Genomic DNA, 7135 nt, shown 5'->3' with positions numbered 1-7135 from the left:
GGCTGGTTTGTGAGATCCGGTGCCGCAGATCCCAGCGCTGCCCGGGTTCTCCGGTGCCCTCCTACTTGTGCAGCATGCTCTGCAGCAGAGCAGGAATCTGAGGCCAGGACGGGCAAGGCCTTGCTCCTGGAGCTGGACCCTGGGAAAGGAAAGGTGGCTGCACAGATAACTCAGGGCTCTCTGCTGAGGCTTCCTTGCCAGGAGCAACCTGGCCTCTCTTCCCCCAACTCCCTCCGTCCCCGCCTCCTTTTATTGACTGACCTCTCTTTATCTCCTTAGGAGGATTCCGAAGACTAGCAGTGCCTCCAATGGCTTCACTGACCTGTTTTTGGTAACTAAGAAAGAAGTTGATGTTTGAAGACATAAAGTGCATGACGCCTGATGGAGAGCCTGGGTGAATTCTTTGGCTTAGATTTTAGTCACTTGTGTAATGAGAAGTTTGGACCAGCAGTTCCCACAGGCCTTGAAGATCTGATTCTTTTGGTCCAGGTGAAGCCAGGAAACTTTCTTTTGCTTTTCTTTTCTTTCTTTCTTTCTTTTTTTTTTTTTTTTTTCCAGCCACATCACCAGGTATCCCTTGGATGGGCAGGCAGTTCCATAAGGATAAATTTCTATCTTGAAAAATTCCAGAAGGAACAACATTCCTAACGCAGAATCCAGTACACTCTGTGGCTTGTCACACTCTGTTAGACCCAGGGTCCCCTGGGAGAGAATGCAGGGGCTGGGTCAGCAATATTCGAGAGCTCCCATGTTATTCATAGGCACAGCCAGCAAAATTCATTGTGAGCAGCACTTCCTGCCTTGTTAGTGAGCCACAGACTCCATCGGGAAAGAAAGTTTGTACAAGTATATTCTTTGGCCAGGTCTAGGACTTGGTGAAATAGCTACATTATCTATGACATCAGTGACAAGGCCAAAGGTGAGAAAATTAACATTAAATATTCTCTCCAAAATATTCAGAAAAAGGCAGGGAGACCAGATGTTTCCTTTCTAAATAGCAAAGGGCTGAGGAACAAAAGATGGGAAGAACCACTTGAAACCATGCACTGGACTTCTTTCTCAGTACCTAATATTACCAAGTTCCACAAAGGCATTTCACCTCTGTTTTCCAGAATAGATAGTCAATAGACATTAAACAAATGTGTGGATCAAACAGTTCTGGTAGTCACAGCTCTTTATCTGCTGTGATTTATTCAGGAAAAACTCTACTTTATAAGCTCTTAAAGGCAGAGATTGGGTCTTTATAGGGCCTGGCAAAATTATCTGGAAATATTTATCGAGATGAATTGGCCAAGAGCTCTCCTGGTGTTGGGGGAGGGTGAAGGATGTGAGGTTGAAAAAGTATATATGTATATTACAAATCCAGGATTTTCTTGAAAAATCATTTATTGATTCATTAATGACATGAGGTCACCATTAACTGTAAATGGTAATGCTTATTTCAGTAAAAGAAACGGCATTATTCAAGACATGGATTTATGGACACTAATTTGACAGTTTTAGGACAAAACATTGAGTGATTTATGACACAGACAATTGAATCACCCTAACCGTCTAACAGGGAACCTGTTATAAAATAAAGATGTTTTCATACAAATATGTTTTCAGTTAAAATTGTGTTCTCAAAAATACTGACATAGGGAATTTTATATATGATAAGTCAAAAAAAAAATAAGAAGGCAGAAAGTTGATTTCTGTCTACACCCATTTCCTATTTCCTACAGGCTTCCTACTCATACTATTTCCCTCTTTCTTCCTAAACAACACAGTTTTGATGAGATTTTCCTCCTATTCTTTCACAGCTGTGTGCCTCATGCCAGGAGAAAGCAGAAAAATGAAGGGGTCCCAGATGCTGGTCTGTGATCTGCTGGTCAGTCAATGTTGAAGTGAATGGCTGGAGGTTGGTGGCCAAAAGCAATTCACTAAAAACCCACACAATGCAAGTCAATTTCCTATAAGCTGATTTACTAGATGTGAAGTACTTAGAAATAGTTTACTGTTCTCATAAAATCATTTAAAGGATATTAAAAAAAATTGTCTCTGACCCAGTTCCTTGTTGCTATAATTGGAGAATGATTTTGATGAACTGTCCTCAAGAAGTCACCTTATTTCTTATTATGAGAGATAATTATTTCCTATTGTTGAAACCAATTGAATATTAAATCCAGGTTGCTTCTTAGTGGCAACTGAAACGGTACCAATAAAGTACATATAGAATGGGAGAGAGAGGAAAAAGAAAATTATTTGGGGGTTGTGGAAGTGAGAATGCAGTTGATTTATACTTTTATTATATTCTTTGGGCTTTTCTGTATTTTCAAAATTTTTCATAAGAAACATATATTGTTATTATGGGTAAAGTAGGTATTAATATCTAGGTTACATGATACAATAGGTATAAGTGCCAACCCCAGAGAGTTGTTAGATCATTGAGAATTCTCATCTGGTTCCGCTTAGTGAAGTGGTAGGTGTGCAGGTGGGCTTCCCAAAGGCAAGGGAGTGGATTAATCCTAGAAGAATGAGCATGCAGAGGTTGAGTAGGAAGAGGTGAGGGTCAGGACCTCTAGATCTACTGTGTTTTTTTTGTTTCTGATTTGATCGAGGAGGACCAAAGGACCTCCTTCATAAAATTTATTGTTTCTTTCATGTTTTATGCTCTGCAAATATGTAATCTTCTTTCATCATCACATGATTCTTGAAAGCAGGTATTATTATCTCCCTTTTGAAGAGATACTGAGATAGAGATTTAGGATTAAGAGAGAGAAATACCAAATCTTAAAGGAAGCACTCATAAGCCATCCAGATGTAGAAGGCACAGTTGTAAATCTTGAGCAATGCGCCCTTGGCCTGTGCCCTTAGCCCATGCCCTTGCAAAATGAGGGAAATAAGCAAGGGCAAGGAAAACCTGTGTGAAATTGTGTAGCTCCACCTGGATCCACCTCCAGTCCAGCTCCTGATATAGTCCTTCTATAAATATTGGACCCCCATCCCAAGTCAGGGCTGCTTCTCACTCTGGAGACAGTCTGCCTTCTCTCTTGAATGTATCTGCCTTCCTCAAAGTCATGCCTTTGTTTGGCTCACGCTGAAATTCTTTTCTGTTTCATATGTAAAGAACACCACTGAACTTGATTTGAGTACCCCTTTCCTCTGGGAACTTCTAAGACCCTTCTCTGAAGATATCTCCATGTAACAGTGGAAACTTAAAGTCAAAATTACACATAGTTAACAGATACTGAAACTGTGATTTTAATGCAAATCTGACATTAAACATTATGTGCAGTTACCCTCATAGATGAGTGAAAAATCATATATCAGGTAGAGCTGAAGAGAATCTATTTTTTTTCAGACAAAAATCTGTTGTGGTGGAAGTGACAAAAATCAACTCAAAGCACTTAAATAAAAAATGGAAATTTATTGTCTTATGTAGCTAGGAAAGAATATAGTGAATTCGTGTCTTGGCTGGGTTTCAGGATAAAGACTGTCCTGTACAGGAGACTTTGAAAGATTTCTTTTTTTTTTTTTCCTACTAAAGAACACAGGATCCCCAGACTGCAAACAGAAGAGCATGGAATGTGCTTCTATGATGCCACTGCTCACCTGTTGTCCCCTGCCTCAAAGCCTGAGGTCCCAAAGCAGCAACTGCTCCAATAAAACTAAGTCAGGTTGGTCCATAAACACAAGCAAAAAATTTTTGGAAGGATCTGTATTATTTTGATATTTATTGTTTATTATATCATTGTTGTTTGCTTACTATTGTTTGTCCTTAAAAAAATCACATTGCCTATGGAACTGGAGCTCTACTGTGGCTCAGCAATAGAGTGTTTGTCTAACATGTATGAGGCACTGGGTTCAATCCTCAGCACTACATAAAAATAAATAAATAAATGTCCATCTGTGACTAAAAAAAATTGTCTAATATATCTGGACATAGCGAATTGTTCTTTATTCCCACAGTCAGAGGAACTTAACTCACACTTCCTGTCCTCTAGCAGCAAAGAACTGACCACAGTGTGACCTTTAAATGTAGGCTTTAATTAACATGAGGCTTATGCTTGTTTTTCAATATTTCTATTTTAGAATCTTCTGATTGTACCATTACTGCAAGAAGGGGGAGTTTTGTTTTCTTTTTCCTTTATTTTGTTCCTAGATCAGGAGACACATTTTTTTTTTTTCTTTTCTTTTTTTCTCAAAAGGCCCAATAGTAAATATTTTTGGCTTTGCAATCCATCTGACTTTAATTGCCAATTAAAGTACTATTTGGGGAGCTAGGAGTATAACTCAGTGGTGGAGTGCTTGCCAGGCATACTCTAGGCCCTGGGTTTCATCCACAGCACCTGGGGAAGGATACCCTTCCAGGTAAGAAGAACTTCAGTTCTATATGTGTTCTCTATTTTAGTTGTTTAAATGGTTTCTTAAAAAAAAAAAAATCTAAAATAGGGATTATTGATATGTGTTTTGTATTTCTGTTAACTCCAGAAGAGGAATAATCTTAATAAGGCATGCATATTAACAAACAGACAAAAAGCTTAAAATTATGCGAAGTGTTCCAACAGAAAAATTTAACATTTTAAAATCTCACATTTAACAGGTAAATTTGATTAAGAAAGAGATCACAACAAACTGAACTGTGAGTAGATGGAAGGATCATAAATTGAAGAGGCCAATAAATTCTATTTTCCTTACTGTGGAGGAGAAATTGGTGAAATAATAGAAAGTGGCTATTTTAAGTCTCTAGTAATTCCTGCCCAAGGATGAATGTGTAACTCAAAACCTGTTTACAGGTTGTACCTGACTAGGTTTTTTTTTTTTTTTTTTTTTTATCAATAACAATTATTTCTATATATTTAAAAAATCAGGACTTAATATCATTTTGACATTTATTAATTTATAGCATTAAATACATGTTTTATTTTATTTAAACTTAAGAAACCATCATTTCTGGTGATGGTTTTTACCATCCTTTTCTACTATCGCTGAAACATCAAAAATACAAGTGTGGCAAAGGAAACAACAGAATGAAGAAAGCCTATAGAAAGGAAAATATCTGTGCCCAGCTATTCTTCCAACATAGGATTAGTATCCAGAACATATAAGAACTCAAAAAATTTTAACATTGAAAAAAACAAGCAAGCCAATCAATAAATGAGCAAATGAACTGAACAGATGTTTCTCAAAGGAAGTACAATCAACCATTATATGAAAAAACATTCAACATCTTTAGCCATCAGAGAAATGCAAATCAAAATTGCAATGAGATTCCATCTCACCCTAGTCAGATGACTGTTGTCAAGAATACAAAAGAAAAAAAAGGAACCAATCAAAATAAATAAATAAATAAATTCTGGAGAGGATGTATGGTGGAAAAAAGAAACTTTATACATGGTTAATAGGAATGTAAATTAGTACAGTAGGGAAGTTCCTCGAAAAACTAAAAATAGAACTACCACATGATCTAGGTGTACTGCTCCTGGGCATATATGCAAAGGAATTAAAGTCAGCATACTATAGGAAACTTGTGTACCCAGGTTCATCATAGCACAATTCACAATAGCCAATTTATGGTGCCAGCCTAGATACCTATCAACAGACGAATGCATAAGGAATATGTGGTAAAAATACACAACGGAATATTGTTCAGCTTTTCTTCTTTCCAAACTGGAACTCCATATTCATGAAATGACAATTCTCCATTCTCCCCTTCCCAACCCCTGGCAACCACCATTCTATTTTCTGTCTTCATGAATTTGGCCACTCTATGAACCTCAATAATGACATTTTAGACTGCAAAAGATGGCTTTCATAAATTTGGCAGTTTTAATATTTTATTATATTAAGAACCCTTGAATTTTATTTGGAAAAAAATATATTATTTTGCTGAGCAGTTTACTAAGCTAGATTGGTTTTCTTCCAGCTTTTGTGTTTTGTGATACTTTGATTTGAGAAACAAATCTTTATCTGAATGTGAGAAATCTATAATGAGATTGTTTTAATTAAAAATTGATATTTCTCTTATACTGATAATTTCAATCAAATCCTTTCTCTATTTGACTCATGATCAATAATCTCCAAGCTATTCCATAGTTTTAGAGTATCTTAAAATATAGTACATGCTTAATAAAGATTAGTTAAATGAATAAATGAACAAATGAATGACTATAAATGAATGACTACAGACTTAAAGGTCCTGAAAGGGATGATGCAAAGGACCCAAGGCTGAGTATCTCATGTAAAAGGAGTGATACAACATCGGTCCGTTTGTACCCAGCTTATTTTTCAGCATGTCTTCGGATTTCATTTACATTGTCACATGTGTCAGTTTCCTTCCTTTTAAAGGCTGAGTAATATTTCACTGTCAGCCAGTGAATGCATATGACCACATTTTGTCTATCCATTCATCCATTATTGGACATTTGGTCTGTTTTTGCTTTGGCTCTTGTGAGTAATGCTACTATGAACACAGATGTATAAATACTTGTTTGAGTCCTACTTTAAATTCCTTTGGGTGAAATTGCTGAGTCTGTGGTAATTCTGTTTAACTTTCTGAGGAACTGTCATAGTGTTTTTCTTTTTTTTTTTTTAAAGTGGTTGCACAATTTTACATTCCCACCAGTAATGCCCCAGGGTGCTGATTTTCCCTGATCCTCACCAATGCTTGTTATTTTCTGTTTTTGTTTCTTTTGTAATGGGTATGACCTGATTTGTTTTTAACTGGGTGAGAAGAGGAAAAAAGAGAGTAAAGGAGCCTGAGAATCCTGTAACTTTAGAACAGAATTAATGCAACTCGGAGCTCTCACAGAGCAGCCATTGGATATCATATTGTCTTATCCTGTTACAGACAATCCCAAAGCAGTGGGATCACAATGCACTAAGAAGAAAATGGAAGCGAAGGGCAGATGTACTATGTGACAAATATGTTAGGACTTGCTTCAATCTGTTTTTATCTAGAATCATAAATAGGCCCTTTGGGCAAAATATTCTTACATAAAGTTCTTCAGATACAATGTTAACCAAACCATTTTTTTTTTTTTTGTATAGAGTTTAAAATGGAGGGATAATTTCCTAAATCCCTCTCTTTACAAAGTGTGCTCTTGAGTTCTGAATATATACAGCAATTTAAGAATATAAAATAAAACCATAG

General features: G+C 36.6%; 1 long non-coding RNA gene across 1 annotated transcript; it reads left to right on the top strand.

The window, feature by feature from the left end:
- The first annotated feature begins 283 nt into the window (after positions 1 to 283).
- On the top strand, positions 284 to 3662 carry LOC143379666 (uncharacterized). The gene is made up of 3 exons (XR_013088491.1): positions 284 to 489; positions 1803 to 1900; positions 3530 to 3662. It is a non-coding gene; the product is annotated as an uncharacterized LOC143379666 (long non-coding RNA).
- Positions 3663 to 7135: the final 3473 nt, after the last annotated feature.

This window comes from Callospermophilus lateralis, chromosome 13, assembly GCF_048772815.1.
Source record: "Callospermophilus lateralis isolate mCalLat2 chromosome 13, mCalLat2.hap1, whole genome shotgun sequence".
In the NCBI taxonomy this organism is placed as follows: domain Eukaryota; kingdom Metazoa; phylum Chordata; class Mammalia; order Rodentia; family Sciuridae; genus Callospermophilus; species Callospermophilus lateralis.
This window is presented reverse-complemented; position numbering and strand designations above follow the sequence as displayed.